The 11,053-nt window shown below is 36.5% G+C and overlaps 1 long non-coding RNA gene across 1 annotated transcript in view; it reads right to left on the bottom strand.

The window, feature by feature from the left end:
* Window positions 1–6,563: 6,563 nt before the first annotated feature.
* LOC134745668 (uncharacterized) overlaps window positions 6,564–11,053 on the bottom strand; it is a 447,357-nt gene continuing 442,867 nt past the window's right edge. The window contains exon 3 of the long non-coding RNA XR_010128202.1: window positions 6,564–6,597. This is a non-coding gene — a long non-coding RNA (uncharacterized LOC134745668). The remainder of the gene's footprint in view (window positions 6,598–11,053) is intronic.

Below are 11,053 nucleotides of genomic sequence, written 5' to 3'. Positions count from 1 at the left end.
CCAAACATCGTTGACCCAATTCCTTCTTTAAATAAAGCCGACTGTACTCGTTAAACAGCACTTCTCGTGCGGCGTCTGTTCGCTTTTGTCTGTGATAGCTGAGCGTGTGTTAACGCCTTTAGCTTTAAGAATTAGACACACATGGCAAACCGCAAACCTAAATTATACTACGACGGTTTTATAGGATTGATAATACCTCAGCAGAAGTAACATTCTGAGTCAGGCACTGTGTGCGGTAAAAATTTGAAACAAATAGTGTACTTAAATATTATCATGTTTTTTGAGATTCTTAAATAAACAGGTATTAATGTCCCTGTATAATGAATAAGGAAGGCAAAGTGCGAGGTTCCTTGATATATCATGACAGTTATTTCTGAAACATTGGGTGGATTTCGCAAGATTTTCATTTTAAGGTTATATTTTATATGGATATGACAGCTGTCACCGTACCCAAGCTATGTGAAAAATACTATAGTGGTAAAGATGATTATCTCGCCATTTTTATAGTTGATATTTAATATTATATATATGTATATAATATATCCGTGAGTAAGTCTCACCTCGCTTCTTGTAATATAAAGTTGGTGTGAACGCGCCCTTACCCCGCAGTTATAGGTTTCGCCGAGCGGCATTTAAATTTCCCCACATCATTAAACTTGCCGGATTTCGCATCTAGCGGGTTTTCAATTGAAATACTTCAACGGCCCTCGTACGGCTCGTACGCCTTTAGGTACTTATAAGGTTTTCAGGCAAATTAATGTAAATTTATTGTTAATTATAATCAATTACTCAATTAAAGTGTGCCATTTAATTAGACTGTCTAATGTGACGGCGTTTGATTAGGTACCTAAGTGTCGATCTGTTACTTTTCATGGCGGCCAATTCGAACTTACATTCCTATATAAAAATGATGTAATTTTGTGATCATTCGCACAATACATGCATTTCATTCATATTTGTTCGTGTATGTAAATATTGGCACGAGCCAGACGGACGTGCAAATGATAACAAATCACATCATTTTGACATTGCATTACAAGTTTGAATAGGCCTCATTGTCGTAATTATATTATTTAATAATACTTAAGATATTGATGAATACCATACCAATACACACACCAATACCAATACCATACATATACCAATGTTGTATAAATTTGTATCCTGTCTTTCGACACCTAGTTCGGTATATTATCAGCATCTATTGTAATTTCTCTATTTGTGTCATATTTTCGTATTGCCTTGCCCGATTCTTAAAATAGGCATTCATACTAAAATATTGCCTGTACAGTATATACCTGTACACTAGTGTACACCACAATCCACCTCGAAAGCATCATTTCTTACGAAATTGCAACAAAGTCGTTTCAGTATTTTATAAAGAAATAAAATAGAATAATCAAAAGAATAACACAGTACGTGGCTCCGTAAAATACTTGTAGCTGCGAATTGCAAGCCCGTAACCGGCATTGGGATATCAAAATTTGCTCTTGATTTGAGGTTGATGTATTGTACCCTGTGTCTCTCTCAGTGCGAATTGCATGTATTCAAACTCAAATATTTATTTAGCAAATAGGCTACAAGGGCACTTTTACACGTCAAGTAATTCACGCTCACGGGTTTGTCTTTGCGCAAATTAAAACTGAATTAAGATGGGGTAAGAGAAACACTGGGACAAGAGAAACACTTATAGGGAATCCTCATATTGCTTCTCTTGTCCTGAGCAAAATAAACTATGCTTCTCTTGCCTTACATGTATGGCTCCGCCATTTAAAAAATAATCCTAAAACTGACACTCACCGTTCCCGGTTGTCGCGAATCGGAGGAGTCGGAGGCCAATAGGGATATTACGCGAAACTCTGCGTAGGGGACGCCACTACCACAATCTGAGGGTTTTTCGTTTCGTTTCATTTCGTCGGGAAATTTCGTTATCTAACATCTCTGTTACTCTTGCATATTTGAACGATAAGGAGACAGATAGCGAAATTTTGTATTCGCGTTTCCCGGTAGGTCCTCTGTAAACAAAATTAACAAACCGCCTTGATGCATCAGTGTCATATTTTATTATCTCTGAAAACTTGTCAAAAACCTGTTAAAGGTACAGTATGTATAAGTTACTCTATGGTTTACTAAAAAGGCTAGTGCTTGTGTGTCAGTCGCGCGTGCATTTGGCTCGTACTTGTCCGTACATGTATTAGCTCAAGCGAGATGCATGGGCTACTGACATCATTTAGTTTAGACTATAATTTTAATGTCACAATGTAAGTTTTGAATTGGCCTCTGTCAATGAGCGCACATTACGCACATAGGAAGAAATATCATAATAATATCAAATCTACTACCGACCTTTTACATCTAAATGCCATTCTATGCGGTGTGCTATGTCCTGTTTTAGAATAAGAAATAGGAACACGAACCAAAGAATTTATAACATTGCTTTCTTTATTACTGGTAGTAGTCCGAGCATTCCGCAAATTTGTGTAAGCCCGATTACATATAGCCTGGGAATGAAAATTGGATTGCAGACTAAATAAGTAAGTAGCACAAAACAAAATTCAAAGAATTTGTTAAGTAGGTAGTGTCCGACCGAAGTTTGGGTTTCGGTTTCGGCAGGTTTCGAAATAAAAAATATGTTTCTGCCGAAGGTTTGGTTTCAGCCGAAACTAGAACAAAATCGTAACTTCGGTTTCGGTCGGATACTATAAATAGAGGTAGGTAACTTGAATAGTGGAAGACTTAGGGCCAGTTGCCCCAAACACAGTTAACAGACTGATTAACGTCACGCAGCAGAGATCTATTAAACTTCCCATACAATAAAATTTAAAGAACGCCTTAACGGTTTAATATTTACTTTACTATCCAATAATAGTCTCATTATCTAGCTTCTGAGTTTTAAAGGGTTATAATTGTTTGGAAGTATATGCCCAGTAAAGTAACTGACGAACCCAAGAAACAAAAACCGAACAGAAACTCAATCTGAGTTTCGAAGCTGTTTTGAAACCCTGTTTTTGTCAATGCGCTAAAATGACTGTATTTTATTTATTCCTCTATTTATCATTAGTCCGTACTCGTCACACATAAAAACCTATGCGGCCTCAACACCACAGCCCTGCGTTGCGGTTGGCTTTGTTACTTTGTGCATATAAATACAGCAACTTCCTAGCTTTTACTATCCAATAAAAACCTCGCATAACCTCGTATTGACAACGAAAAATTAACTTTGACTACGCGCATTAGGGTCAATTTTTGCTAGAATAGTTATGAAGAGATGGTTAGTAAGTGAATGGTGGCACTGGCAGGCAATCCCATGATTAGAGTCGTGCTGAACAGAGGGCCTGGGTGCTTAACTTGCCGGTACTCATTTAGCGCTTTGCTTACGATTTGCTTGCACATCGGATTTGTTGAGAAACTGGCTTTCTTTGTCACTTGTTGGACATTGGAGCATGACTTAGACGTAAAAATGCAACGTTGTATGTACAAAGAAAAAGTTATGATAGTTTTAAAGTGATATTAACTAGAAAACTTGCGTGAATGATATTTAGGTTGAAAGATTTACCCTGAAAAACAACTAGCAACTATTCCACCGAAAAAAGCAAAAGTTTTACTTTACTATATTGTTTTTTCTTATATAAGGCTGCCTTTCTACTCAGACGGAGACGATCGGAGATGAGAGGAATCAAATCATTAGTTGTAATCCAGCGGAGCGGAGAAGAGATGTGGATTACAACCAAATATTAGTTGATGTTTACAAGAATTACTTATCCTTGAAGGGCGGCCGCTAGCTGGCGCGGCTGCCCAGAACGAGCGCACGTACGCGGGTGTCATTGTAGGTAACATCCGTCGCACGCGTCCGCGCCAATCAGCAACGCTCATACTATTTTTCTTTAACTCACTCATCCGCTCCGTGCAACCGCGCCACCTAGCGGTCGCCCGAATAAATAAGTGAAATACTGAACTTGCTTGAGCAATCCATTGTCTCAAGTCTTGTAGTGTCTAGTGCCTGTCCGTGCTGTTCGTTAACGATGCCGTTGAGAACACGAGGACCCGTCTTAACATCTTGGGAGCGTTGTTGTTGGAAGGAATTGACATATTTATTCGTTTATGATATGCCATTACATTTCAATTTAAGAATTGAATTGGTGTTTGAAATGTTATTCCATAAACATGTATAGAAACAGGTAAACACGAAGGAAACAGGAAGGTAATCACAGTCTATATCCCGGTCAATATAAGTCTAGTATGTATAGAAACAACTATAACTTAGATCGTAAGCTTTGTCCGTTCCCTCATATTTCTGGTCAGATAGAGAAACCTGTCCTGACCCAAATAAAGGAGGATTGCGACCCTAATATTGTTATGTCAGACATTTACATAAAGATTAACGTTACGAGGCCCGGTTACGCCGTAGCGCTGCTACGCGTAGCTCGTAGGCGGCTACGACCGACGGCACAGATTTAGAAATAACAGTTACTGCATCAATGCTTACATAAAAAAACTGTGTAATTGTTAAACAAGTTTCAAAAAATAAATTGTTATATACATATTTACAACAATAAGAATTGGGATTAGCCTTTTTAGAAGGGCATTCCAGAAGAATATCGGGTACGTGATGCTATTTTTTTTAACCGACTAAGATTTTAAAATATTTAATATTGCTGCATGACAGCCACTTACAGAGCGAATAATACAATTTCTCTACCCCAGTGATGCTGCTTACACTTAAATATGAAGTATCTATATGGTCTAGTATTAGTCATGTACATGAGATGTTATTGAAGTTATACAGGAAGCTTCCATGACACCCTGTCAGGGCACACAAATTGTCTTATATCTAGCTTATTTCTAAATTACATTTAATTTTCATTTACAGGCCATGCATGCTATTATTAATAATTGGTTAGAGAGATTTTTGTATATGTATGGAGTATAAATAATTACAATAATAAATTCAATGTCAATATTTGCTTAATTGCTATGCTTAATAGTTAATTTCTCTTACAGCAACTAGGTTTCCTCATTTAAAAGCTCCTCCACTGAGTAGTAACATTTCTGTATGAGAAAAGTTTTTAATTTTTTGTGAAACTGTTTGTCATTTGGTTCCAACTTGATCTCATCGGGTATTTTGTTTACTACTTGGATACACATAAAATGGGACCCGTTTCTATAGATGGCTAATTTTGAGTTAGGTATTTTTAGTTTGTTTCTATACTGGCTTCTAGTTTTGTATGTATCCAGTTTAGCTTCAAATAGATCGGGGTTTTTTCTAGCGAAGATAACGGCCTCCATTATGTATATTGCCGGAAGTGTAAGTAGCTCATATTGTCTGAAAAAGGGACGGCAACTATTTGGGATCCGTATATTTGCCAGGATTCGTATACATTTCTTTTGTAGGACAAAGAGGTCGTGAGCGTCAGTGCTGGCTCCCCATAAGACCACACCATATCGGAGACTCGAATATATGTACGCGTAGTATACGGATAATGCAGACTCAAAATCCGCATTCAATTTAAATATGGATAAATTATTTTTTTATTTGCATTAATTATTTTTATATGATTTTGACCCATGTTGTTTTACTGATATGCGTTAAAATTATAAATAACAAACGAAACCGTCAACGCCCTCTATACGAGAGTAGGCCAAAACTAGTGGCGCCATCTGATCGAGAATCAAATTTTGATTTTCGAGGCACGTTTTTTCCTTAGACTGTCCATCCATTATCATTTCCATTATCCATCTATTACGGAGTTATATCTATCTTTGATCAGAATTAAACAGTAAGTATATTATTAATTATACAGAATTTTACTGATTAAGCTGGCGCTTATAAGGCGCTTAGCGCTGGCGTCTATTAATAAGACAGTTTTCACAAGCATTTTGACAAATGTGTTTTAATATATAGTCGTGTAGCTATATTGTTTTTTACTTATGCGGACATTATGAGAAAAAAATTGTATATAACATCAACGAGAAAGTCGTATCATGGTCATATCACAAAAATAACAGAACACGTTGAGATCGGCCTCCCAGTAAGTATCCGATTTTTAGGTCTAATAGCCGAAAATGTTTAGCAAATGACACAGCAGTTGTTGGTTTTTTTTAAACATTTTGACAATTGTGTTTTAATATAGTAGTTCAGCTATATTGATTTTTACTTATGCCGACGAATTTACGGACAGAAACTTGTAAACTAGAAAGGATTATTAAAACATTTGTACCATAACGCAGTAATCTTACTAATTACGCACAAGATGCACTACCAGTCGAATCATGGTCAAAAATAACACAACTAGTTGAGATCGGCCTCCCAGTAATTATTCGACCTTAGGTCGTGATTTAGATATTTAGTCTCATAATATACAATTATAATATAAATTATCCTAAACCAAACTAATCTACACGAATTTATATTTTATATTATGCTCGTCATTATTATTAACATTGCTCGTCATTATTCTTTGCATTATATAATTAATAAGTAAGAATTAAAAATTATAGGACATTTTTACACAAATTGACTAAGACCTACGGTAAGCTCAAGAAGGCACTATTGTGGGTACTATGACAACGATATATATAATATATAAATACTTGTGTCTGCACACAAATAAAATGCCCTTACCGAGATTCGATCCCGGGACCATCATCGGCTTCTTAGGCAGGGTCTACCCACTAGACCAGACCGGTCGAAAACGTTTAGCAAATGACGCAGCAGTTAAGGGTGCGTTAGCCCTAGTGGCGTCCTATTGACGCGCTTTGTTAATCAAAAGGCCATTCACGTGACGACTGCAGGTCGCACTGCAACTGCAGTTAGCACAGAAATAAATATGTGGCAGTTAGCGCTCATTTGTCTCTACACCTCTATTAGGACCTACTCCTTTGGCTGATTGAAACCGGTTGACCTTTTGTGCTGGCCGACGCGACCGTTTTGAAATTTTTGACAATTGTATTTTAATATACAGTCGAGTAGTTATATTGTTTTTTACTTATGCGGATGCAGTTGAAGGCAAAAACTTGTAGGGGAGAAGTGGTGGAGTGTACGTGTATCAACGGCAAAATGTAAACAATTACATACATTTTTTTATCTCGCTTCGTTTTTAGGGTTTCGTACCCAAAGGGTAAAAACGGGACCCTATTACTAAGACTCCGCTGTCCGTCTGTCCGTCCGTCTGTCCGTCTGTCTGTCACCAGGCTGTATCTCGTGATCTGTGATAGATAGACAGCTAAAATTTTCACAGATGATGTATTTCGGTTGCCGCTATAACAACAAATACTAAAAACAGAATAAAATAGAGATTTAAGTGGGGCTCCCATACAACAAACGTGATTTTTGACCGAAGTTAAGGAACGTCGGGCGGGGTCAGTACTTGGATGGGTGACCGTTTTTATAGTTAATGGTACGGAACCCTTCGTGTGTGAGTCCGACTCGCACTTGGCCGGTTTTTTTAAATCGTATGGCAAACAAGATTCGGGTCGCTTAAAATATTAGAAAGTTATAAAGAATTAAAGAACTTTATTACTTTCTCGTTTCGTTGATATTACTTTACCGGATTAATCTAGCTTGCAAATTTTTTTTAACTTATATCGACTTGACTAAGGCAGTAAGCGTTGCAAGCGTAGTGATTGTCGTGCATTTGACACTAACTGACAGAATGTGCGACAGATGTTACTCTGATCGATAGGCATTGTGTATTTGAATGTCTGGGGATCAAACATGTTTCATATACAGAAGTCATTTCTATATGTATATGTATCAAATATGATAGGGAGGCGAAATAAATGAATGATGAAGAAAAGGAATGGGGTTGGCCGGTCGAAATAATTAGCAGATGGCGCCAGCATAGCTTGCCCTGTCAATCCCTAGAATTGTGTCAATTTTTTTTTAATGCCCTGGATGCCAGCCCTTCAAGCCAAATCTCATAGAAAAAGGGGCAAGCTATGATGGTGCCATCTCTGCAAACCTTTGACAGTTGCCAACCCCATTGGAAGGAAACACATAGGTAGATACAAAAAGTACCAATGGAGCAAAGTATTCTAAATTTAAAATGGCACTGACAGTTTCATGTCTGTACACTGTACCTATGCACATGATTGTGGTTGTTTGTGTCACATCCCCCATAATTCAATACATAGGTATATGGATGCCTACAAAAATAAGTAAGTAAATTAATTTGAAAATCTACACATTTTGGAAATGGTCCATAAAACAACTGGTATATGGTCTAACTTCGTATATTTTTCTGAAAGCCCTTAAAATAAATATTTCATTACATTCAAACGAGCATTGGCTAAAAATGTCAATGAATATTAAATTAAGGTAGGTTTAATCAGACTGTAAAATCTGTTTTATGCTTATGATACATAATAAAATTGAAACTATTTAACTTTGCTGTGTTTTACTATTATTTGTTTGTATCTTATGATTGCTTTTCAGTTTTCTTTGCTCTACATAATATTTTATGTTTTGGTTGATGCATTGAAATAAAACATTGTGCATTAAGGGAGATCTAGGCAAAACTGTTACGAGACTCCAATATTATTTTCACCACATCAGCTCATAAAGGCTTATGATGAAAAAGTTCGATTGTATCCACAAGAGTGGCAAAGTAATTTGATACAAATTTTGAACTATTTCCTCACGTTGGCTGGTAGAATTCACTTTTAATTGTTGATTTTCAATTATAAATAAGTATTCAATACGTTCAATTACATTGGATTTGTATTGTTTTTTAGTAAGTATTCTCCTCAAGTTGGAGTGGTGAAAAACTTTGTGTATTACTCGGTACCAAAGTTTGTTTAAGCCTGGTGCTTTTAACTTTGGTAAAATTTTGGAATCTTTCTGTTGCTCGGGAGACAACATCTTTGCCACGTTGTAAAAAAAATTACTATGTAAAATAATAATTACTATTAATACCTACTACACTACCGATACATATAGATGATTAATTTTATGTAATTTTTAATACAGACACATCCGTGTTACTTACAGTTTTTTTAGATATAGGTACATATGTACACCTTCGTTATAAGTCCAATAGAGCCTATTAATTCCAGCGGCACATCATAAACGCTTATCGGTACTAACAATAACCGAATTTGTCCCATTAATACTCACTATCAATGGTCGGATTATCCTATACCTATATCACCTATTAAAATCTATCTACTTGTATAAAATTGGACTGTTGTAATCAGGAGCTTAGCTCAGAGATGAAATAAAATTGAACATTCAATAGTAATTTCCCCATTGTTTCACTACAAATTTGTCTCGTGTGTATGTATAATACAAGTAAGTAATTAATAGGGAATATTACGCGAAACTGCGTAGGGGGCGCCCCAGCAAAAAATATCTATCACTTGTATTCGTTTTATTCACCGATGTAGTTCCGATAGTGCATAACTATAATACGAGTAGGTAGGTATAGGTATGTCAGTACCCGTAAGTTTCCATAATTGGCATCCTGTATCTACTACAATGTTTAATGTCACTGCTGTTGGATCTAAATAAATAAAATACAATATATTGGTGCTCTGCTCTGAAGTTAACATCATGTTAGTGTTATATTTTAAAAATATGAATACGTCTCCAGTTTTAATGTATACAATGAATGTAACGAGACTTAAAATTGTATCGCAAAATAAATTTTCCCATTACCCGGTCCAAATGATGCAATTCGGTCCCGAATCGTCGATTATGAAATCATTGGCCGAATGGAAATATCAATTAGCGATCCATTGGCCCCGCAGCACAACTAGTTATGGACCAGTTTAAGGGCCTTGTCAAAAATGGAAGGATTTATGAAAACGCAAATGACTTGCGATATTTCTCTTTGTGGAAGAATTGCAATATCATTAATGTCAAAATCGAAGTTGGTGCAACATTTCCGGAAGCAATGTAGTCAGCAGTAATATCGCACTGCAACACTGCAGCAGTAATGCTGGTGCAGTCTGAATCCAAACGTCACCTTTAGGCAATCACGGATTTTATTCTCGTGTTGTGATTCGCCAAATTGCAAACGTCAAATGAGACATGCCAAGCGGAACTCGTAAACAGGCGGATGTTACGACTGATATTAATAAAACTCGTCGCATAAAACGTTTTATGTTTTCTTCATTTATTTATTATGAAACCCTATAATTAGTCATGAGATTAACTACAACAAAATTAGTCATGAGATATTTACTAACTTTAACTAACTTTTTTCAAGCGAGGTTGGGGAGTGATTATCTGTATAACTACAGAATACATAACCCCCGTGGCTTCGCCATTTTGAAAAATTCCTAAAACTGAATCCATAAAAAAACTGTTTCATTATTGAACCTGCTCACACGAAAAACGGTTGACAAATGATAGAGACCCGTAGAGGAGAACATCCGGACATACGAAAGTACTTTTGCCCAAGCTGAAATGGAGATCTTCGTTTCACTCGGTCAACTATTATTCATCATCTTCCTCGCGTTATCCCGGCATTTTGCCACGGCTCATGGCAGCTTGGGGTCCGCTTGATAACTAATCCTAAGAATGGACGTAGGCACTAGTTTTTACGAAAGCGACTGCTATCTGACCTTCCAACCCAGAGGGGGAGCTTGTTAGGATTAGTCCGGTTTCTTCACCATGTTTTCCTTCACCGAAAAGCGACTGGTAGAGCTTTTTGTGACTACCCGACGAAAAGTGTATGAAACGTCGGTAAATAAAGGTAACAAAATAAATTCGCAATAGACCCGATTGTAAATTTTATTAAATATATTTTCAAAGCGTGAAGGTTTTAAATGTTATAAAATAATAATTAGTTAAGTACCTACTTTCATTTCATAAATTGTTAAGCGAGGTTTAGACTAGCAAGAACTTGCATGCAATTTACGTTACATTGCTGACTACTAAGGTAAACTGCATTCAAAATGTTTATCAGATACCGCAATGTATTGAAAATTGCATGCAAGTTCTTGCTAGTCTAAACCTCGCTTTACGTCGATCCTTTAGATTTAGACTATGAATTCCCTTTAGTAACTCTTCTAACGTGCTTCATTGTAAACGATTTTTTAAAACATCAGG

This window comes from Cydia strobilella, chromosome 11 (assembly GCF_947568885.1).
Source record: "Cydia strobilella chromosome 11, ilCydStro3.1, whole genome shotgun sequence".
In the NCBI taxonomy this organism is placed as follows: Eukaryota; Metazoa; Arthropoda; class Insecta; order Lepidoptera; family Tortricidae; genus Cydia; species Cydia strobilella.
Note: the sequence above shows the minus strand (reverse complement) of the source record. Positions and strands in the feature narration are given on the sequence as shown.